This window comes from Elephas maximus, chromosome 20 (genome assembly GCF_024166365.1).
Source record: "Elephas maximus indicus isolate mEleMax1 chromosome 20, mEleMax1 primary haplotype, whole genome shotgun sequence".
Lineage (NCBI taxonomy): Eukaryota > Metazoa > Chordata > Mammalia > Proboscidea > Elephantidae > Elephas > Elephas maximus.
In genome coordinates, this window is record NC_064838.1 from 79,973,355 (window position 1) to 79,998,361 (window position 25,007).

At 35.4% G+C, this 25,007-nt stretch overlaps 2 pseudogenes; both read left to right on the forward strand.

The window, feature by feature from the left end:
• Positions 1-11,633: 11,633 nt before the first annotated feature.
• LOC126063789 (olfactory receptor 10AG1-like) lies at positions 11,634-12,596 on the forward strand (annotated as a pseudogene).
• Positions 12,597-22,109: 9,513 nt separating this feature from the next.
• On the forward strand, positions 22,110-23,050 carry LOC126064333 (olfactory receptor 5I1-like; annotated as a pseudogene).
• Positions 23,051-25,007: the final 1,957 nt, after the last annotated feature.

The following is a 25,007-nucleotide window of genomic DNA, read 5'->3' on the forward strand; positions in this document are numbered from 1 at the left end:
AAGTCAGTCACACAAAGACAAATGTGTTATTTCCTCACTTATAGGAAATATGCAAATATATAGAAACCAAAGGTTAGCAGTGATTATGGGAGCAGGAAGAAAAGGAGAGTTTTTACCTAGGAAGCATTGAGTTTATGTTAATGGTGGTGGAATAATTTCTAAAAGGGTAATCATAGCAGTTACACAAGAAGAAGGTATTTACTGTCACTCAATTATGCATGCAGAAATTGTTGAATTGGCAAATGTTTTGTTGTGTTTATTTCACTCCATTTTTAAAGTACTATGATGAGCTTAATTATTAACACTTTAAGTGTGTGTCACACAGTTATGAAACATTTCAGGTCTCTACATTTCCCTGTTAACAGGTTACTTCTAGCTTATGACGTACCGTGAGATACCTAGCCTGAAGTTTACTGTGCTTGAGTGTATACTTGAAAAACTGGTCTAACCTCACTGTTCCATATCTATACAATAATCTTCTTGTATGAAGAGAAAAGTGTGATCTGTTCCGCACTTTCTGTATAAAAACTAAGAGCATAATTCAAGCTAAATTTAATATATTTACATATTCTGGCAAGTATACAAGGTTAGTTTCCTTAATTAATCAGTTGTCCGAATTTTCATACTTGTATTTTTTAGTATCCTTTTCTGTTTCTATTTCACAGATACTGGGCAATAGGAAACAAAGTCATTGTGTTGTTTCTGATTGGACAACAAACCAAAAAACCGATCCCGTTGCTGTCGAGTCGATTCCTACCCATAGCAACCCTATAGGACAGAATAGAACTGCGCCATAGAGTTTCCAAAGAGCACCTGGGGGATTCAAACTGCCGACATTTTGGTTAGCAGCTGTAGCACTTAACCCCTATGCCACCAGAGTTTCTGACTGGAAAATAGTAAATGAAAAATGAGTGTTTGTTGAGTGAGTAATTAAATAAGTTCGTGGGTAGATGGATACTGCTGTCTCCTACCTCAAACTTTTGCGTAAATCTAGAGGTTTTCGTGCATCAATGAATATTGACAACATTAATGTTATTAATTATTAAATTATTAAGCCTACTATGTACCTACGTTGGATTGTTGTTGACAGCTGCTGTCCAGTCAGCTCTGACTCATGGCCACCCCATACAGAAAGGGGAAACACTGCTTGTTCCTGTGCCATCTGCATAATCAGTTGTGTGGGTCAGTCCATTCTGATCCACAGGGCTTTCATTAGCTGATTTTCAGAAGTAGAGAGCCAGGCCGTTCTTGCTGGTCCGTCTTAGTCTAGAAGCTCCACTGAAACCTGTTCAGCATCACAGTAACATTCAAACCTACACTGACAGATGAGTGATGGGTGTGCTTGAGGTGTATTGGCCAAGAACTGAACCTAGGTCTCCTTCCTGAGAACAAGAATTCTAACACTGAAACACCAAAGCTCCCCATGTAAAAAAAGAGTGATTCAAATCATATCCACAAAAGAAAGCTTAGATACTCTTAGTTCTCTCCCTAGTAACTTCCTGCCAGAGCACACAATGTAAGAGAAAACTCCTACTCACCTCAACCAGTTTAATTTCCAGGTATTTCTACCTTCTTTTTAGCAGCTATGGCCTAATGCTCTGGTTTATTTCATCTCTTTCATGACTGCACTCCCAACAGCAACTCCTAAACCACTTCAGATTTTAAAAGAAAAAAATCTATGAGATAAAAGGGGAGGAAAAAGTCAGGAGTTTTTTCTTAATTCCCTAAAGTTCACACCCATTGTGACTATATTAGTTTGGCTAATATTTGCAAACTTTAGTCCTTTCCAACGTGTTTGAAATTATCAAACCTTTCAAGTAGCTTTATCAAAAAAGATGACCATCCATCAACAGAGCCATTAATGCCCATCCTGCCAACTCCAGATCCTCAAATCAACAGTTCACATAAAGATATTATTCAGGGCTTCTGTCCCTGAGAACTTCTATTAGCAGTTCTCTCGACAATTTTGACATTCTGTAATTAGTTATGATTGCACATATGTATACAAGGCAATTTAAGTTCCTGTTTTATAGTTCTACATTATATAGTTATTTACAATTATGCATTAATTTTTTTCTTTATGGAAGTAAAAATGCATGTATCAAACACCTTATACGCATATAGAAAACACCTCAGAGGATTTGGTTCCTTGGCATGGAGGTATAGGCTCATGGCTTCATGGGCCATCTCAGTTAACTGGCATAATAATGTGTTTAGTGTGCCTGTTCTATCTTGTAGTTCATTGCGTAGTGCCTTGGGTCTTAAAAGCTTGCAAGCAGCCATCCAAGGGACAACAGTTGGTCTCTATTCACTTGGGACAACAAAGGAAAAAGAAGAGTCAAGAACAGAAGGAGGGTATGGAATGTGTGGCTACTAGCCTCCGTGAACAACTGCCTCCTTTGGCATGAGCCCAGAAGGACTGCATGGTGCCTGGCTATCATTACCAAATATTTGGATCCAAGATTCCATAAAGGAATCCTGATCAAAAGGGGAAAATGAAGAACAGAATTTCAAATTCTCATAGGCTCCAGACTTCCTGAAGCCATGAAGGTTGGGTGAACCCCTGAATTATTACATAGAGAAAGTCTTTAAACATTAATCCAGAAATGTTCCCAGAAGTTATCTTGAAATAAAAAAAAAAAAAAACTCAGAAAAAGAGAGTGAGAATCCTTGCACAAGTTGAACAATGTAATCAATGTCACTAAGTTGCACATGTAGAAGCTGTTGAATTGGTATATGTTTTGCTGTATATATTTTCAATGACAACAACAAATTAAATGAAATTTAGAAAAAATGCATGCAGCCCTTCTCATTTAATATTTTATATTTTACAAGAATTTGATACATAGTCCATGATAATGATGATGATAGGAATAATGAATATGGTTTCAATTGTGGTGGTATTTTTTTATTTTAATAAAGGTGTATCACATTGTCATGAGACAACACTATACCAGCAGTTCAGATAACTGATTTTTATTACTAATATCTTGAAGAAGTCATTTAGCTAATTTTTTCATTACATTTACAATTAGTAAAATGACAATTATAACATTTCCTGACTATATAATTCCCTCACTAGTTCATGATTGCAGTAAAGTCTCTATACACTTCTTGAAGCAAAATGTGTAATTTACTTGCATTTATCATGTCTTTTTTTCCCCTGATTTTTTATTGTTCCAGCTTTCTCGATGACGTCATTTACTGACCTCTGGCCACATAGTGGAGCCCTGGCGACCCAGCGGTTAAGAGCTCGGCTGCTAACCAAAATGTCGGCAGTTTGAATCTACCAGCTGCTCCTTGGAAACCCTGTGGGCAGTTCTACTCTGTCCGATAGGGTCACTATGAGCCGGAATCAACTTGACGGCAGTTGAGTCCGGTTTTGCTTTTTTTGGCCACATATGAGGAATCTATGATTTGGTGGATCTTTTTCTGAAGATTCAGGTTCTCCTAACAGAATGTGTCTCTAAAAAAATACATGTGGAAACTAAGTATGATTATCATAAGATTGTAGCAGTCATTAGATATTGTACTAAAACTGATTTCACCAAAGAGTTTTACAAGTTAAGGGAAATATGTTTCCTTGGAGCGTATATCAAAGATTTTCACATTGTGACTTTGAGTCACAAAATAGTATGTAGTCTATTTTCTCTGAACTACGATTTCCAGCACCCTCTACGTGTCGTTTGTCTCATTCAAGATGCCATTATCTGCCAGGGAAGTAATAAATTCTAGCAATGAGGATTAAAGTTGTCATGAATACATTCAATTTTTTTTTACTCTCTTGCCGTTACCTCTTTAGTCTCTGGTATGATTTTCCCCTGCTTTTTTTTTTTTTTTATTGGCGTAAGGTTACAAAATTTTCAAAAGGCTGAAAAATAAGTTTTGGAGTGGATGGAATTTTAATAGCTGATAATTAGTATAAATAACACTAATAATTACATAATTATTGAGACTATTTAGATCAGATATGTGGGACATTTTATTTCATTACTAGTAATACAAAGATTTTTTTAGAAAGTTCAAAACCAAAAACAACTATGTCATGAAAATTTTCTTTCTTCACTCTATGAAAGCACTGATAGTGTTAGTGTAACAATTACAACTTTTTAGCAACAAATGGGAAAATGCAGTTTTAATACATTTTTCAGTGTTCCCAGTAATGTTTGTAGGTTGACTCCCCCAAGTATCAAAAGCATTAGGAAAAGTGCTATAGTACTTGAAAAACAATGTTTTTTCTGGTATAATACTTTCCGATTCCTATTATGTCTAACTAAAATATGATTACTAGCTCAATCATTTAGTTAATAATTAATTCATTTGTTCAACTATTTATTTGATCTAGCATTTTTTGTAATTCTGTCTTAGCACTTAGATTTATATCATCTCCACCCATTTACTTTCTAATTCTGTTCTCAATATTTCATTGTACGACACCTATTGATTCTTTTTAAGATATGTCTTTGTATAAATTATTTGGTTTAAAATCCAAAAAAGCATTTTAACATCATGTCAGTTTTATATATACATAATGCTAGTTTCTCACCATTAAAACATGTCCTATGATTTTACTTCTCATATTTTCTAAGCCTCTGAATGCTCTTCTTGGCCTTCTCAAGAGTTTGGACCACTTCCTCTTATCAGTTTATTTATTCTGGTACTGCTACTGACTATTGCAAGAGAAAGAAGACATTACTTCTCTCCTATATGAACATATATGTCATGTGTCCCAGCCATGTGTGATAAGGCCCATTCATTTAGCAATGGTATTTGGCATATAACTGATGATTGAACATTTAATACATGTATATTATGGTGCTTTGTACTGCCTCAAAGGAAATCCTTTTTGTGTGTGTGTGTGTGTTTATTGGAATATTGTGATAGACAGAATAGTGGCCACCCAGAGATAGCCACATCCTAAACCCTAGGAATTGTGAATATGCTCCTTAAAAGGGATTTTGCAGATATGATTATAGTTATGAGTCTGAGGTTGGAGAGATTAGCCTAGGTTACCCTGGAATGCTCAATCCAATCACATGAGTTCTTAAAAGAGTAAGAGGAAGAAAGAAGAGTATCTCAGAGAGCTACAATGACAGAAGGGGCACGAGAAAGGAGCCATGAGAAGGACTCAATTTGCTATTGCTGGATTTGAAGGCTGATGGGGCCACAAGCCAGGAACTTGGTACCATCTAGAAGCTGAGAACGGCCTTCAGCTGACAGCCAGCAAGAAAGTAGGGGTCTTAGTCCTACCGTGTCAAGGAACTGCATTCTCCCAATAATCTAAAATGATCTTTTCCTCAGAGCCTCCAGAAACAAAGGCAGTCCTGATAATAACTTAACTTTAGTCCTGTGAGGCCAGTGTTGGGCTGTGGCCTACAGAGCTGTAAGATAATGAATCTGTGCAGTTTTAAGCCATTCAGTATATGGCAATTTGTAACAACAGTCAAAGCAAACTAATACGTGGATTCACATAAAATGATGTGTGAAAATTTGCAGACCGACTCATAATACACCAATCTAATCCATGACCACTTCCACAGTAGGGGGAAAAGGTTTGAAATATTCAACTTCCTAGCCTCCCTTCCAGTTAAGTATGGGTAGATGACTCAGGTCTGGCTACTGTGATGAACTTAAATGTCAGCAAGTGCTGTGTCTTTTGTTTTCACTTTATTTCATTTTTGGAAGGTTGAAGCATTTATATCTAAGAATAGAAAAATAGGAAGATATAAGAGACTTGTCACTGATATAATACTTTTTAAAGCCCTGGACTAGCTAACTCATCCCCCCAGATGTTTTGCTGTGTGAAATATATAACTAAGTTTTATTTTATATATCTGAATGTAATTCTGAAAGAGATAATATCAACAATATTAATGTTCTACAGTATTTGGGGACAGACAACTTCTCCTTAGTATGTTTTCCAAGTGATGCAGAAGACCTTTTGTGATAGGAAGTGTGTTCTCAGGAATGCAGGTTTTGGTACTTGAATGAACATGGTATGATTGAACACATCAAGGGTTCAAAAGATGATTTTCTGTGATATGTAAATATTTAACATTCTCTCATATGATGTATAAACTTTTGTGGATATAGACAGCTTGAAATATCTCAGTCCTTTACAAGAATTTAATATACTTAAAGTAGCAATGGGGGCAGTAATAAGAAAGGCCTTAGAATGGTCCATTTCAACATTCTTCACAGGCAACATTCAGTGACATTGTTTTTGCTTATGATGTCACTCAACCATCACCACAATCAATTTACAGATATTTCCATCACCCTTAACAGAAGCTTTTTGTCCCCTAAGGAAACTCCTCCCTCCCTGGCTTTTCCCTCCCTCTGCCCATCCCTGTAACCACTAATAACATTGGTCTCTACACATGACTATTCTAAATATTTTTTGTAAGTGGGATCATACAGTATTTGTCCTTTTGTGACTGAATTATTTCACTCAGCATAACATTTTAAAAGGTTCATCTGTATTGTAACATGTATCAGGACTTCCTTTCTCTTTATGGCTGAGTAATATTCCACTTTATAGATGAATCACATTCTTTTTATATATCCATCTGCTTATGGACCTATAGGTTGTTTCTGTCTTTTGGCTATTATGAATGTAGCTGCAACAAATATTGGTATATAAGAATCTGTTAACACTCTTGCTTTCAACCCTTTTGGGTATGTACTTAGAAGTGGAATTGCTGGATCATATGGTAATTCTATGCCTAACTTTTTGAGGAAGCACCCAACGTTTGTTCTCAGCAGCTGTACCTTTTACAATTCCACCAGCAGTGGATAAGTGTTCTGATTCCTCCACATCCTCGCCAGAACTTGTTGATCTCCACTTTTTTATTCATAACCATCTTTGTGGACCTAAAGTCGTATCTTACTGTAGTTTTAGTTTGCATTTGGGTATTAGCTGATGATGTTGAGCATCTTTTCATATGTTTGTTGGTCATTTTTATCATATTTGTTAAATGTCTATTGAAGCCCTTTTTGTATTTTTTGATTGAGTTGTTTTTGGTAAGTTGTAGGGGTTATTTATATATTCTAGATGTTAAGCCCTTATCAGATATATGGTTCCCAATAATTTTTCCCCAGTCTGTAGCTTGTCTCTTCACTTTGTTAATACAGTCCTTACACAAAAATCACTTGGCTTTTTATACATCAGCAAGAAGAAATCCAAAAAGAAAATTAAGGAAACCATTCCATTTGCAGTGGTATTTAAAGAATAAAATATATAGCAATAAATTTAAACAAAGGAGTAAAAGACTTGTACACTATAGACTATAAAATGTTATGGAAAGACATTAAAGAACACCTAAATAAATGGAAGGATACTCTGTGCTTATGGATCGAAGATCTCACGTCGTTAAGATGTTGATACTACCTAAACAATGTATAGATTCAAGAGAATTCTCAAAAATTTAACCAGATATGCTTTTTATTATAGTAGCAAACTCTTTGAGTGGCAGCCAAAATGGCTTAGTTCAATTAGAAAGTAACCTGGGAATGGAGTTGCTCCCTGGACAGAGACCTTCACCTATTTAAAGAGGACTAGGTTTGCTATGAGTTGGAATCAACTCAGTGGCATCGGGTTTAGTTTTGGGTTATTTGTTCTGAGAGTAGAATATCTTTGAGATGGTGGTTAACTGCCATTCCAACAAAAGTGAATTATTTACCTGTTACAAAAAGCTTATTTGTCATTTTATTACAATCACTAAAGGTAAGCACGAAATTTTCCTTAATCAAACAGGTAAGCATGAACTATATCTGTCCAATATCAGATTTATTTTCACAGGTATCTTTATTTTATAAGCATTCAATTTTAGAAAACAAAAAAGTATTTTTTTTTTCAATTTGAACACTTTTCAGATAGTCATTGTATATTTCTTATTTTCATGATTATGAGATGAAATGAGAATAAAATAAGAATTCAGTAATATAATGGGCCCATATATCAAAACTTATTATCTTCATCAATATCATCATCATCCTAAGTGCTCACATTTATTGACTGATTACTATATGTTAAGGATGGGTATAAATATTTTACATGTATTAACTCATAAAAACCAAATAATGTATGTGTAAAGAACAAGATAGTGAATGGACATACTTGAAATGTATTTGTTTTCTACTGGTAATTAAGAAATTGTTTGTTAGGAGTTAGGTTCTATGATAAAGCTGAAAATACTAGGGATATGGTGCTATAGTTTTCTTTTTATCATTACAGTCTTCTACTTGACAAAAAATTCCTCTGAATGGCACTTGTCAATTTCAAATATTCATTTCCTCTCTTCTATTTAATTTTAAACTTGCTGTTAATTCAAGAAATATAATTAATATATTATGGCTTGAACCAGGGAGGGTAGATCAATTAAGCCCTGGGATACTAGCCAAAAGGTTGTGATGATGTTTCGATTGATAACAAAATCTCTGCCCCAGAGTGTAGAGACCAGAAAAATAAACATAAAGTGTTTGAGCAAAAATAGACATGCCAGCATGTGTGTCTAGTTATTTTCTTTCTGAGCTGTATAAACAGTAGCTTCTAAAGATTTGCGGGAGTCAGAAGGAATTTGAATAATTATAATATTTCTTACTTTATAATTATTAATACTGGCTTTACATTGAGAATCATTTTTGATGTTTATAACACTGTTTCTCCTTTTTATAGACAAAAATTGAGGAAAAAAAAGGTTTCAGTAGCTCTAGGAGACACAGAACACTAGATTCCTGTTTGCAGATTTAGCTGTTTCCTTTTCTGGTTTTTCCTTCACACTTTAATTTCAGGTTTCTTTTCAGATGTCCTGCTCTGCTTGATCAGGGGGAATAATGCAGAGAGGGAGTCTAAGATAGAGAGAAAAAAAAAAAGATAGAGAGAAGAGTTTATGAAAAGATCAGAGAAAATAACGAGGCTACAGTTTCTGAGGACGATGGTCAGATCAAGTGTGGCTGTAGGATACATGGTGGTGACGAAAAGTCGACAAACAGTTGTGATCATCTTTCATGCATTAGGCTCTAGATTGAATTACAGAGGTGGATAAAACATTGCTATAATTTTGTAGAATGGTGAAGTTAAAGAAAGTATGGGTTGTATAATCTAAAGAGTTAAAATCATATTTTATTAATATGTGTTAGATGCTAGTTTAAGACCATCTTAAAGACTCCTTACAGTATCTTTAACATTCCCTATAATCTAATTTTTATTGAGAGACCTGTGTCAGATAATGATGTGGAAATAACTTTTGAGCTTTACTGTTTAGTCTAGAATATTGTAGATGCTACAGTAAGTGGTTGTTTTTCCTTTACTTAGTCACAGAAAATCCCTAGAATGTCCAAATTTTGCTACTGTCCCAATTGTGTCTCCTCTAGGACATGATACACGCTTAACACCCTTAGAATGCAGTTATAGGTGAGTCTCCTCTCTGCAAGGAGTTAATCACTATTGATGGGTCCCAGGGAGATTGGAACAGTTAAGTGCTGGAATACTAATCAAATGTTTGGCACTTTGAATTTACCCTGATGTGCCTTGGAAGATAGGCCTGGCAATTTGCTTCCAAAAGATCATAGCCTTAAAAACTCTATGGATCAGTCCTACTTTGACCACATGGGGTTGTCATGAGTTAAAATGAACTCAAAGGCAACTAACCACCAAAAAGCAACCAGTTGTATTTACTTTCAAATTAATTTACACATATTATAGAAGTTATCAAGCAATACTGAAAACAATGTGGCAATGTACTAATATTTTAAGAGTGGATAAAAAGAGTATTATTCTTTAACATACACACAAAAGAACAAAAACATGATTAGATCCTTTATTCTAGTAATGGTGAGAGTCAGGTCACATTTAGGTAGGAGCACATTCTTACTACTTGGAAATTATTCTAAAGATTCAATCCATTTGATTCATTTATATAATCTATCAAATAAGTTATTAAATCAAGTTATGTGACTGCTAAACAAAAGATCGGCAGTTGGACCCCACTAGCAGTCTGCTTCTGTAAAGCTCTCACCTTGGAAACCCTATAGGTCTGTTCTACTCCATCCTATAGGGTTGCTAAGAGCTGGAATCAACTCGAAGCCAAAGGGTTTGGTTTTCTTGTGATATGGATATTAATGAATCGTGTTTTGTTGAATAAAATGCTATGCATTGCATAGAAAAATGTACTGAATTCTCTAAGAAGCTTATAATGTAGGAAGAGGGGTAAGAAAAGTACGTAATATAAATTGACAGTCACAGGCCAACACACGCGTGCGCAGTATGCAGTGCCCGCGAGAGAGAAGACTGAACGGCACAAACGAGGTCGGCAGGAAGACCGCAATTACTGAACATGGCTTGATTCGGGAAAACATGGATCATTTGTAGTTAATGTTACTCTTAAAGAATGTGTATGTGTGAGGAATAAAGAAGTGGACATTCTATTTAAAATTGCTTTCTTGAGCATAAAACCTGGGTGAACTTGTCTCTAACTTATGCCTGACTATAAAATGTAAATAAAAATGATGACTTCTGACTTCACAGACCTTACATTGAAATACAAGCAGATTTAAAGTTTAAATATCAGCCCATAATATTTGGTGGTTAACTCATCATCATGTTTTATAATAAAATAGCCTCAATTTATAGTATGTTAAAGGAAAACATGACTTTTGAGATATCATGGGAAAATCATCATTTTCTAATAACTATATTTAAATGGTTCAAAACTAGGATAGATGACTTACAGAGTATTTATTCCCACAACGAATTTAATTTTCAATTGATAGTACTGGGAAACAGAATTGAGAGGAAAGCATGCCAACTAAAAAAAAATGGAATAATTGCTATCATTGAATACAATTCCAGATTTTGAGGGTTTAGATGAATAGCAAACTTTATTTTTTCATTTTATATTTTTATAATTTTTATTGTGCTTCAAGTGAGAGTTTACAAATCAAGTCAGTCTCTCACACAAAAACATATGCACCTTGCTGCACACTCCCAATTACTCTCCCCCTAAGGAGACAGCCCGCTCTCTCCCTCCACTCTGTCTTTTTGTGTCCATTTCACCAGCTTCTAACCCCCTCCACCCTCTCATCTCCCCTCCAGGCAGGAGATGCCAACATAGTCTCAAGTGTCCACCTGATCCAAGAAGCTCACTCCTCACCGGCATCCCTCTCCAACCCATTGTCCAGTCCAATCCCTGTCTGAAGAGTTGGCTTTGGGAATGGTTCCTGTCCTGGGCCAACAGAGGGTCTGGGGGTCATGACTACCAGGGTCCTTCTAGTCTCAGTCAGACCATTAAGTCTGGTCTCTTTATGAGAATTTGGGGTCTGCATCCCACTGCTCTCCTGTTCCCTCAGGGGTTAGGCGAACAGCAAACTTTACAATCACGTATGTGATCAAAGAAACAAGGAAATACAAGAACACCCATAGCAGAAAAAAAAAAAAAAAAAAAACGTTTTGTATGGATCTACTGAACAAGAATTTAAGAAAACACTTGACCATCTTTTTAGAGCAACTGTCATTTATAGGAATTGTTCTTATAGAGAATTGGAAAAATTGTAAGACATGCCACCCACAGTTTGCAAGTAAGGGTGCGAAGCCAAGAAAAGTGAAGTAAATTGTACTTCTGATTTTATCATTCCAACAGATGAAATGTGAAGTGAAAAAAGCTGAAGGCAACGTTTCTAAGGTGATTCAATTTGTACTGCTGGGATTTTCTGACCTTTCAAATCTCCAAGGGTTTCTATCTGGAGTCTTCTCCATCATTTACATAATTGTTATAATTGGAAGTAGCCTCATAATAATACTAATCAGACTTGATCCTGCATTACAGAAACCCATGTATTTTTTCCTGACAAATTTTTCCTTATTGGAAATTTCTTATGTAACTGTCACTCTCCCCAGGATGCTAGTGAATCTTTGGACTCAGGACAGAAGCATTTCTGTGCTGGGATGTGCCACCCAAATGTGCTTCTTTCTTATGCTGGGGGCCACTGAATGTTTCCTCCTGGTCGTGATGGCTTATGACCACTATGTGGCTATTTGTAACCCTCTGCACTACCCTCTAGTCATGAACCAAAAGATGTGTGTCCAGCTAGCAGTTGGCTCTTGGATCATTGGCATCCCAGTCCAGATAGGGCAAACAGCTAAAGTTTTCTCTCTGCATTTTTGCAATTGTAACCAAATTAACCACTTCTTCTGTGACATCTCCCCCATTATCAAGCTGGCCTGTGGGGACACTTCTGTTCATGAGCTGTCTGTCTATGCTGTAACTATGTTGTTTGCTGCTGTCCCTTTTATGTTGATACTTGCCTCCTACAGCAAAATCATTTCCGCCATTCTAAAGTTGCCAACAGCCTCAGGACAGGCTTAAGCCTTCTCCACATGTTCTTCCCACCTGCTGGTTGTGGTTTTATTCTTTGGATCTGCTACCATCACCTATTTAAGACCCAAATCCTATCATTCTGCAGGAGCGGACAAACTGCTATCTCTTTTCTACACTATACTGACTCCGATGTTTAATCCCATGATATACAGCCTTAGAAATAAGGATATCATTGCCGCACTGAGAAAATTATTGCTTAAAAAAAAGTATGATAGATAGAAACAACCTAAGGGTCCATCAGCAGATAAATGTGTTACATTTAATATTGCTCGATCCTAAAGAGAAATAAAGTCCTGATACACAGCACAACATAGATGAAACTTGAAAACTTTATGCTGAATGAAATAAATTAGTTGCACAAAGACAAATATTTTATGACCTCACTTACGAGAGTAGGGAGAAAAGGAGAATTTTTACCTAGGAGGCATTGTGTTTATGATAATGGCGGTGGAATAATTTGTAAAATGGTAACGATAATGGCTGTACAACATGAAGAATATATTTAATGTCACTCAATTATGCATGTAGAATTTGTTGAATTGGCAAATGTTCTGTTGTGTTTATTTCACTACATTTTGAAAGCAGTATGATGAGCTTAGTTATTAACATTTTAAGTGTATGTCACACAGTTATGAAATATCTCAAATCTTTACATTTCCGCATTGACAAGTCAACCACTTCCAGCTTAGGAGGTGCTTTGAGATACCTAGCTTAAAGTTTACTGTGCTTAAGTGTATACTTGAAAAACTGATCTAACTTCACTGTTCCATATCTATACAATAATCTTGTTGTATAAATAAAACTGTGATCTCTTCCACACTTCCTTTATTAAAACTAAGAACAAAATTCAAGCTATTAAAATTTTTAGCTTAAATATTCTTCCAAGTATACAAGATTAGTTGCCTTAATTAATTAGTTGTCTAAATTTTCATACTTGTATTTGCTAAAATTCTTTTCTGATTCTATATCAGAGACACTGGACAATAGAAAAAAAAAACCATTGTTTTGTTTGTGGCTGGATAGTAGTAAATGACAAATGAGTGTTTGTTGAGTAATTAACTGAGTGCATGGACAAATGGATACTGCTACCTCCTACTTCAATCTTTTGGGTAAACCTAGAGATTTTAGAGCATCAATGAGCATTGAGAGCACATTTATTAAACCTACTATGCACGCATGTGGGACTGTTGTTGTTACCTGCTGTCCAGTCAGCCTGACTCATGGCGACCCCATACACAATGGACAGAAACACTGCCTGTTCGTATCCCATCTGCATGATCGGTTGTGTGGGTCAGTCCATTCTGATCCATAGGGTTTTCATTAGCTGATTTTTCAGAAGTAGATAGCCAGGCCTTTCTTTCTAGTCCATCTTAGTCTAGAAGCACCACTGAAACCTGCTCAGCATCATGGTGACATTCAAACCTACACTGACAGATGGGTGATGGCTGTGGTGGCGGTGCACTGGCCAAGAACTGAACCCAGGTCTCCTGCGTGGAAGACAAGAATTCTAACACTGAACCACCAATGCCCCCCGTGTAGAGTGATTCAAATCACATTTGCAAAAGAGAGCTTACATACACTTAGTTCTCACCCTCGTAACTTCCTGCCAGAGCACACAATGTAGCAGAAGACCCCTACTCACATCAACCAGTTAAATTTCCACATATTTCTATGTTCTTTTTAGCAATTATGGCCGAATGCTCTGGTTTATTACATCCCTTTCATCACTGCACTTCAAACAGCAACTCTTATATCACTTCAGATTTAAAAAAAAAAAAAAGCCTATGAGATAAAAGAGGAGGAAAAAGTTTGAATTTATTTCTTGAATCACCATGGTCCACACTATTATGATTATATATATTTGGCTGATGTTTGCAAAATTTAGTCGTTTCTAAAGTAATTGAAATTAGTAAACTTTTTAACTGGCATTATCAAGAAAAGTGACCATCTGTCAACACAGCCATTAATGCCCATCCTGCCAACTCCAGATCCTCCAATCAACAATTCACATAAAGATATTATTCAGTACATCTGTCCCTGAGAATTTCTATTAGCCGGTCTCTTGATAATTGTGACATTCTGTAAGTTAGTTATGATTGTACACATATATGCAAGACAATTTTAGTTCCTCTATTGCAGTTATATTTCTCCTTCATCAAGCTATGTACATCTTCTGCCATCTGACATGATGTCCTACATTTATGCACTTATTTGTTTCTTTATGGAGTAAAATGCATATATTAAACACCTTATATGCATATACCAAACACCTCAGAGGACTTGGTTCTTTGGTATGGAGGTATAAGGTCATGGTTTCATGGGACATCCCAGTTAACTGGCCTAATAACATGTTCAGTGCGTCTGTTCTACTTCATAGTTCATTGTATGGTGCCTTGAGTCTTAAAAGCTTGCAAGCTGCCATCCAAGGCACAACAATTAGTTTCTATTCATTTCAGACATCAGAGGAAAAAGAAGAGTCAAGAATAGAAGGAGGATATGGAATGTGTGGCTACTTGCCTCCATGAACAATTGCCTCCTTTGGCCTGAGCCCAGGAGAACTGCATGGTACCTGGCAAACATCACTGAATATTTTGATCAAAGATTCCATGGAGAAATCTTGATCAAAAGTGGAAAAATGCAGAATGGAGTTACAAATTCTCATGGACTCCAGACTTTCTGGAGCCACTAATGTTGGATGAATCCCTGAAAATATTACCCTGAGATAAACTTTAAACCTTAAACCAAAAATGTCCCCTGAAGTCATCTTAAAATGGGATGTAGTTTAACTTAACTACTAAAAAAGGTCTGCCTTGAGCATTTGGCTATTTTAAGAACTGTTCAAACGGGATCAAAATAATACCAGCAACTCGAAAGATTAGATAAGAATCTTCGAGGGTAGTAAGTTTATGTTAATGAAGGGGGAACAACTCAGAAAATGAGGGTGAATATAATCAATGTCACTAAACTGGACGTTTTGAAACTGTTGAATTGGAGTATGTTTTGCTGTGTATATTCTCAAAAAAACATAACAAAATGAATAAAATTTAGAAAAAAATGCATACATCATTTTTCATTTAATATTTTATAAGATACAAGAATTTGATAAATAGTCCATGATGATGATGATGGTAGTGATGACAGAAATGACTATTATGGTGGCAGTTTTGGTGGTAATTTTTTAAAATTTAATAAATGTATATCACAATGTTATGAGACAATGCTATCCCAGTAGTTCAGATAACTGATTTTTAAACTTTTTATTACTAATATCTTGAACAAATCATTTAACTAATTTTTTCATCACATTTACAATTAGTAAAGTGACAATTATTATAACCTTTCCTGATTATATGATTCACTGACTAGCTCATGATTGCCACTAAGATCTCTATACATAATTTCTTGAAGAAAAACCTATAATTTACTCTCTATACATAATTTCTTGAAGAAAAACCTATAATTTACTTTTATTTATCATATCTTTTTTTCCACTGAATTTTATATTGTTCCAGCTTTCTGGATGGTGTCATTTACTGACCTCTCACCACACAGTGGAGTCCTGGTGACCCAGTGGTTAAGAGTTTAGCTGCTAACCAAAACATCAGCAGTTTGAATCCACCAGTCACACTTTGGAAACCCTATGTGGCCGTTCTGCTCTGTCATATAGGATCACTATGAGTTGGAATCGACTTGATAGCAATGGGTCTGGTTTTATTTTTTTGGGCCACATGTGAGGAATCTAATATATAATTTGTTGGACCTTTTTTTTTTTGAATATTGAGGTTCTCTCTTTCATCATAAGGGTGTATTTAATATATTCATCCTCAGAAATACATGTTTAATAAAGAAGAAAATCTGTGTGCATTCCTGTCTGCATCCAAATTGGATGATTGTTGATACACACACAGGATTGCTTCTTCTATTGCTTTGACAAAGACCATTTATGCATTGTCTTTTATACGTCATTTATATATTAAAATTTTGGTAAACTTGTTTACATCTTGTTACTCTATAGTGCCGTTACTCTCCTTCCTCTATATTGTCATTTTTTTCTGCTGTTGGAGTAAGATTATACAAGATTCATATGCCTAAGATTTATCTTTTGAAGTTAATGGGATTTTAACTTCCAAGGCACCTCTGGGTGAGTTTGAATTGACTACCTTTAGGCTAGTATTCTAGCACTGAACATCCAAGAACTCCTATATATACACTTATATATACAAATAAAATAATTTAATAAACAAAAATTAAAAATAATATAATTATGTGAGTTTTGTTGCTTTTTCTTGCAATCTCTATATGAATTAACATGTTTCTGAAATGTTAAATGTGCTAGATTTTTTTTAGGTAGGTCAGAGTCTCTTACATTCCTAAAAGAGGCGGCTTCACAGACATATGTGCAAATTCTGTAGCAATATTCATATATTAAAAAGTCCTCGGGGAGTGCAAACATTTAAGAGTTCAACTACTAGCCAAAAGGTTGGTGGTTTGAACCTACCCAGAGATGCCACAGAAGACCTGACTGGTGATCAGCTTCTGAAAGATCACAGCCTTGAAAACTCTATGTGCAGTTCTATTTGGCACACATGAGGTTGCCATGAGTCAGAATCTACTTGATGGTAATGGGTTTGATTTTTTTGTATGTCTCTTTTTTGATGTTGTTGAAAGTCCTTCTCAAGTTCCCTTTTAGGGTTATTTTGTCCTTCTACGACAAGTAAGTATTCTGTATGTCTCTATTCTCTGAACAATTTTGTATAATTTGATATAGTTTCTTTCTAAAATATTTGTAATTCACCAGTGAAGTCCTTTGTGATCTGAGGTTTTTTTTGTAACAAAGTTTTGAGGGATATTTTTTTCTGGATACAAGATAATGTTGTTAGGTACCATTGAGTCGGTTCTGACTCATATTGACTTTATGTACAACAAATAACACTGCCCCATCCTGCACCAGCCTCATAATCTTTATGTTTGAGCCCATTGTTGTAGCCACTGTGTCAATCCAACTCACTGAGGGTCTTCTTTATTGCTGACCCTCTATTTTACCAAGCATAATGTCCTTCTCCAGGGACTGGTCCCTCCTTATAACATGTCCAAAGTATGTGACTCAAAGTCTCACCATCACTGCTTCTAAGAAGCATTCTAGCTGTACTTCCAAGGCAGATTTGTAGCTGAGCTGGGTCTGGGTTTTCTTGCAATGTTCATTAGATTCATTTTAACTTATGGCTCCAAATATTTGTATTATTTACACATTATAAAGTGATGAGAATATTTTCTTCTTGATCCTTGCTCTAATGGTAACTAAATAACTTGTCAGTTCACTTATGTTTTTGAGTGGATTTAAAGTAGCTTTCTGCATTATTATTTTTTTTTTCCAGGAAGGGAGTTGGTCTCAATATCTTAACAAGCTATATACACAGAAAGAGAACCTCTCCTCTTACAAATTTTTTTTGCTAATTCTTAGAAATATCATTGTTTCTCTTACTTTTACAGCTTCTCCAGTATTTATTTATTGGAAAATTACCATTAGCCTTTGCTAGTTTGATACTTGTTAAAAACACAAGTTCAATATTAATTCAATTTTATTTTAATTAATTAGAAAACCAGTTCGACATATTGAGGTATTGACACCAAGGGAAGGGAAATTCAGAGGTTGGGGTTTTTTGTTTGATGATGGTTTACTTGGATTTGAAGTATAAGAGTATCATGCGCATACGGACATGTGATATCAACCTATCAAAGTAACAGAAGAGTGGCTTAAATGAAAATAAGCAAATTTGAAAAAGATATTTACAGACTGAGAAACAGAGCATTGTCTAGCCTCATGAAAGATCTGGGTTGTGCCAAAGATCTCTAAGAACACTGAAAGATTACGGAATTTTTGATGATTTGAAGAAACTTGCTTACTAATTTTGTGTTTGGGTAATTTGCCCTGGTAACATCTAGTGTGTGAAAGATGTAAAACTCTGTAGGTTCTGTAATACAAAGAAAGCATTTTGAAATTATTCAGCTGAGCACCTTCTAAATGAAAGAGTAGTACCCAGGAAATTCTGATTTTTAAGGTTCAAGATGTATATTCTAGATGTTTTAGTGATAGTAACATATATTTTTCCTGATGATTTCCTATATCACATTAGTTGCAAACTCCAAGACAAAGCCTTAATATAGACTCTTCTGACAGTACTTGTCCACCCAATCACCTGATCCCTAGTATTCAAAGTGATGTTGAAATCCATTCAATAAGTTGTTAAATATAAGTATTTTATTTTTCCAGTTATAGAATGTTGATTTGATTCTTTTTTGTGAATTCTAATTTGAATTGGATGAAAAAATTTTCCACTCTTTTTATTGATAGCTAACATTTTATCATTTTATTTAATAAAATATTATTTTTGTTTTTGCTTGCCAAATTTAAAAGACAATCATTGCATTTTTTAATATTTGAACTATTTTCAAAGAACCCCTTAAAGTAGGTCTTTCATAGAATTCTAAGTATCATTAAAAATAATCTCAAAATCAGTAAGAATTAAAATTACTATTCAAATTGATGCTAACAGTGGTTATCTAATAATTACTTATGCAACTAATTAAAAAAAAAAAACCTAACACAATGTCAGTAATCCTGCTAATTATTCCCCAGGTTTCTCTTTAAAATGAGCATGTTTGGAACCCTTCAATTGTTAGGTCCCCAATGCCATGAGAATGTATTTAAAAGCCCTTGGATCTATTGACAAAAGTATTCATCCAGGTTCTTGGAAAACAGTTCTTTCCTTGGTAAGTAACTTCTGTGGCTACTAGACTGGTTTTAATGGTGTATAAATTGGCTTTCATGGACCTAAGAGAAAGAACCATTAATTTATGTTCAAAAATGTGGAAAAGCACCTTTATCTGTTAGTACTGTACCCACAAGGTAATGCATCATACATCACCTTTTCTGATACAACTTCTTTGTAAATGTAAAGCATTTAAAAAAGCTTTTACATATGTATTACAGATAAGAGAGCTGAAGCATGACTGGTTCCCTGATATTTTGAATTAATTTAAACTTATTGTCTATCTTAAGATTGTGTTGTGATATCTTTGGGGAAAAAAATAGTGAATCAAAGCATATTGACTGGATCTTTTTGTTAATTTCTGTTTAAAACAAGAATCTCAGGACTGCTGTCTTCTCCTACCACTATACTTAATGCCTCTTTACTTCCCTCTCACCTTTGTGTAGATGAAATATTTTTAGACTATAAGAAGGAACGATCAATGTGAAGTTTCCAGAAGTATGTGCTCTGTTCAGTAAATATGTAAGCCACTTATTCCTTCCCTCAGCTTCCCTACGTCCCGCACCCTGTCTTATGGTGGCCACATTATACATAGTCCAATCACCCTCAAGGTTACTGTCACAGGCCTTGACTTTGGACACATACAAATTTTAATTTGCAGCTACCAACTACAAGACCTTATATTATGCTAAGCTTTAAGTTTCTCATCCAAAATAAAAAAATGAATAATGACGATCTATCGACGAAAGAGCCTATTTATGTATCATAAGGCTTTGGATGCAGGCTCTTAGGTTCCAATGCTGTCTCTATTACATCCTAGCTCTCAAATCCCAAGTGTCTTATTTCCCTTATTTGTAAGAGAAAAATGATAATAATAGTATGTAGATCAAACCTTGGTTATTTTTGTTGTGACAATTTAATAAGATATATGTAGTCTTTAGAATATCACCTTGAAGCTAACAATCACTATATAAATCCTAGCCATTATTAATGAAACCTTGGCTTACAGCTCTAGTCATAAATATGATTAAGTGAGAGCAGTGTGGCTATTGAGACAAGTTTTTGATGTTTTCCTAACTGTGTCAGCCACTCTGAAAAGTAACTACATGGATGGACAGATAGGTAAGTATGTAGGTAGGTAAGTAGATAAATGGATGGTTGGATGGTAGGTGGACAGGGAGATCATTTTTTTTTTTTATTTGATCAGTACAGCAACCCTGTGAGATATTTGTTATCATTCATATGTAAAAATAATATATTTTATATTAATTTGCCCAAGATCCCACAGTACTCTTGTAGTCAAGATAGAATTCCAACCATATTTTTTCTAAGTCTAAAGCAGAGGTCTTATCTTTCCTAAATAACCTGATTATATTGAAAACAGGTGAACTAAGAGTAAGTTAACTGCTGTCTTGCTGTAGTGCTGCATCTCATTCCCACTCTTGGATACAATAACGTGACCACACAAGTAATTAACCCTTCTGATTCTCAACAGATTCTCTGTGTCTGTGCCATAGGGTGGTTTTAGTTACTGAATGAGATAAAGTTGATAGCACCGTCGCTGAGTTTTTATACATGTAATGAGCTAGTGACCCAAAAACATTTTTAATTCCCTTCTTGGGATCTCTGAGGCAACACTAACATAGCTCATTGGATGCTTTGCTCATTTGTTTTCATATATTTTTCAAGTCTATCCTTCAAGGTTAGCTTCAAATTTCTTACTGTTCCAGGTTAAGTTAAAATTCTTTCAACTGTTAGAAGTATTCTGAAACCCCAGGAAAATTGATTGACAGATTTCTCAGTATAAATACCCTGAATTATAAAAACATAAAAAGTAATAGCGGCTACTATATTTCAGTGAGAAGGACATATAGAATGATTTTATTTCATTTGAAGTAACTTAAACCTTTTTTTGTGTGTGTGTCTACTTACTTATTTAAACCAAAAACAAACACAGTGCCATCGAGTCGACTCCGACTCCCAGCAACCCTATAGGAGAGAGTAGAACTGCCCCATAGAGTTTCCAAGGAGCACCTGGTGGATTCGAACTGCTGACCCTTTCATTAGCAGCTATAGCACTTAACCAACTACACCAGCAGGTTTCTACTTACTTATTTAATATTCATTCTGTGCTCATTGGAAGCTGGGCATTGTGATTGATGGAACGATATATATTTAACAAATTTAATCAGCTTGGCTAATACAGGATTTATAGAATTACCCTAACTTCTTTTAAAAATATACTCATGGTAGGTAATTAGTGACATTGGTTTTATTTCACTAATATTACATTACTTTATATTAACAAGAAATAAGTACAAAAAACAATTAGCTGGTGTATGTTTTATTATACCTCTCTATCCATTGACTATAATTTCTTGAGAGAAAAAGCAAATGCCTCCATAATTCTCCTCATTCTAAGGCATGTTCTACAAGTCGTTGTCTGTTTAATAAATATCGATATTTCTTCTTTCCTTTATACAATCCTCAGTCCATTCATTAATCCATCTAATCTTGTACTGTAACTACAGTGTTACATTTCAGGTACAAAAAGGTAAGCAAACTCCAACATGCCCTCTGTACTATGGAGCCAACTGTCCATTGGAAGAAATAGTCATTAATGAAAGAAATTAAATAAAACTTGCGACCATGGAATTTAACAGCTATTGAATTCTGAAATATATCTCTCAAATTTTGTATTTGAAGAGAAGTTTCTTTACTTGACTGATGGTTTGTTGAACAATCAAACTAATTTATGATTACATCTAATTTTATTTCTCTTTCATTATTATAATGTTTTAGGATATTAGGATTCTCAAAAAAGGAAAAAAAATTAATAATATGGAACTGATAGAAGGAACAATCAAACTAATTTATGATTACATCTAATTTCATTTCTCTTTCATTATTATAATGTTTTAGGATATTAGGATTCTCAAAAAAGGAAAAAAAAATTAATAATATGGAACTGATAGAAGGAAACTACACCTTGGTGACTGAATTTGTTCTATTAGGCTTTCCAACATGCCCTGAACTGCAGATTGTCCTATTCCTGGTGTTTCTGATGTTGTATGGTGTGATTCTAATGGGGAACATTGGCTTGATAATGTTAATCAGAATAGATTCCTGTCTTCAAACCCCCATGTATTTTTTTCTCAGTAACCTATCCTTTGTAGACCTTTGTTATTCCTCATTGTTTCCAAAATGCTGGTCAACTTCCTCTCAGAGAACAAATCCATTTCCTATTATGGCTGTGCCCTGCAGTTCTATTTTTTCTGTACTTTTGCAGATACAGAATCCTTTATCTTGGCTGCCATGGCCTATGATCACTATGTCGCCATCTGTAACCCTTTGCTGTATACAGTTGTGATGTCCCGGGACACCTGTGTATGGCTGATTGTCTTGTCCTATATTGGTGGCAACATAAGCTCCCTGGTTCATACATCCTTTGCCTTTATTCTGAAATACTGTGACAAAAATGTGATTAATCATTTTTTCTGTGACCTCCCTCCACTGCTTAAGCTCTCCTGCACAGACACCTCAGTTAGTGAGTGGCTCCTCTCCACATATGGCAGCTCCGTGGAAATCATCTGCTTCATCATCATTGTTATCGCCTACTATTTCATTCTTCTCTCAGTCTTAAAGACTCGCTCTTCCAGTGGGAGGAAGAAAGCCTTCTCCACATGTGCCTCTCACCTGACTTCTGTGGTCATTTATCAGGGGACTCTACTGTTTATTTACTCAAGGCCCAGCTCCCTGTATTCTCCCAACGCTAATAAAATCATCTCGATGTTCTACACCATTGTCATCCCAGTGCTAAATCCACTGATTTACAGTTTGAGAAACAAAGATGTAAAAGATGCAGCTAAGAAAGCTCTAAGATCAAAGACAGATTCCTCATGAGACTTTAAGCTCCGGGGACTCACCAATTCCCCAATTATAAACTCTGATTGGGAAACTGTAATCATTTTACCAGTACACACACAACTTCTCACACAAGGGATTTTACCAAGCAGCTAAATGCGTTTTCTTTTATACACAGTCGAAAGCATTTCATAACCCCAGTATATAAGACTGCGTTTAAAAGTGTTACAATTGCCACTAAATAAATCAGACTAGTGTTTAAATGTTTCTAGCTTGGGTTTCTAGCTCAAACAGGTTGCATCAGGCTGTCTTAACACATACAGTAAATACATTGTTTTTTTTTGTGTGTGTGTGTGTGTGCTGTAAAAAAAAACAGAATATCTCATATACACGGGTAGATTACTGGATGACAGAAGGAGCCAGATTGCTTTGGTTTACATGTCAACTCTGTGCCCGACTAACAAATAGCACCTTGAGCAAGCTACTTAATTTATGTGTGCCTTGGTTTCCTCATATGAGAAATCGGGAGAATACAGTAACCACGTCACTGGTTGTTGAATGATAAAGTGCATTAGTGCTGAGAGTAGCGCTTAAGCCATTTTAGGCACTGAACAGATGTTAGTTATTGTGTGTGTATGTTTATACAATATGCTCACCTTCATTAATAAAGGCGTATCATGCAATGAGATAGTGAGAAGCAGGACTGCTAGGAAAGCAGTAACAGAAAAACCAAATCCCAGTTTGCTGAATAGCAGTTCAGCTCCTTGCAGAGAACCTTCTGTGTCCAATCCACTCCAAAGCACTTTGGGAATTTTTTTTAAGTGGGAGTGGAAGAATAGGTTAATTACTACACAAAACATTTGTTTTTCCTTTTTTCTCTTACCTTTTTCTACACCAAAGTATTACTGACGGTGTAAACCATCCTCCTACAGCATCTCAGAAACAGAAGAAGTGCTGATGCCTCACAGGGTCCTGCCTGCATCCTCATGAGGAAGTCAACCCACAGAGCAGAGCAGCAAACCCAGGAAAAGGCGTTTGACAATGGAAATTGAACCATGTGATTATTGGGAAATGTATTTCAGTAACTGATGTTTTTCTATATATGATTATTATTGCATAATAATGAATTTTATAATCCATGTTCTAGAAATGTCAGCATTGAAAGGTATGTTTAAATCCATGTACTCTTTGTTGTAAAAACCTGCAAGATGTAGCCAAAGTCAATTATCAGTTGTTGATTTCTTTCTATTATCAATTTTCTCTGGAGGTTTTCTTGAGATTTCTGACCAACAGTGGTTCTCCTGAGCACTTCTGTTGCTTAATTTGGAAGAGAACACACTCACATCCAGCTACAAAGACAATCGCACTGTTTAATATTAGATTAAATTTCAGATTTACTTAGCCAAGGTTGTAGAGGATCATGCCAGCCACGGAGAGCAAGATTAGATATATTATCGCAACACAGCTTTTCATTGCTCCAAATTATTAACATATATAAGCATGTGATAACATTTGTATTGGAAAGTATAAAGCTGCATATAAAAATCTCATTTTTGATACACCACTGTCTTTTCGTACTCAAGAAAAGAGATTATATCTCTTATGGGAAAATATAAATGTTTTCAGAGAAGGGACTGACTGAAAATAGAGGGTGTCGGTATTTTTTCAATGTGTTCAAGTGGAAGCACTTACGTAGATGGCACCATGACTCTGTATATGAGATGGCTATCATCTTTTCAGCTTTCCACATGGCTTATGCTACTTTTCTACCAAAACCCAAACCATACCGATTGCTGTCAATTCTGACTCATGGCAACATCATGTGTTTCAGAGTAGAACTTCACTACATAAAGTTTTCAATGGTTGTGGCCTTTTGGAAGTAGATTGCCAGGTCTGTTTTCCGAGGCACCTGGGTTGACTCAAACCTCCAAGCTTTCAGTTAGCTGCAGAGCACGTTAATCTTTTATACAACCCAGGGATGCGATGGTGAAGAAAG